We start from the raw sequence: 445 nt of genomic DNA, 5'->3' as shown, positions 1-445 counted from the left end.
CCTAATGGCCATTTAGTGCACTGGATGACCTAGTGTACCAGAATGAATGCACACTGAAAACCATCAAAATAAAAATATCCAGTTACCTGTGGGTGCAGACTTCTCACAAGACAACCGCTTTCTCTCCCATCTCTCAGTTCTAATCCTCACAGGGAATTTACAAAATACTTTTCATAGATGAACCTATTAATGTCACTTCATAAATCTACTGGATAGAAAAAATCGAGGTCTAAATATAGACATTGGATTTTACAGTACATTATATCCTGCCTGCCATTTGATAACCCCAGATAACCATTCTACATTTTACCAGCTACATTCTATCCCCAGGTCAACATTACCCCTCTTCCTCTCCCACCTACCTGTCTCACACTTATCTCCTACGGCCTCTGATCTTCACCACCATGCATTTACATTTTCACAGACCTGCATTTTGCATATTGGC

Source organism: Gavialis gangeticus, unplaced genomic scaffold (assembly GCF_001723915.1).
Source record: "Gavialis gangeticus isolate Ggan-Ray unplaced genomic scaffold, GavGan_comp1, whole genome shotgun sequence".
NCBI lineage: Eukaryota > Metazoa > Chordata > Crocodylia > Gavialidae > Gavialis > Gavialis gangeticus.
The sequence above is the reverse complement of the archived record's forward strand: the minus strand, read 5'-3'. Positions refer to the sequence as shown.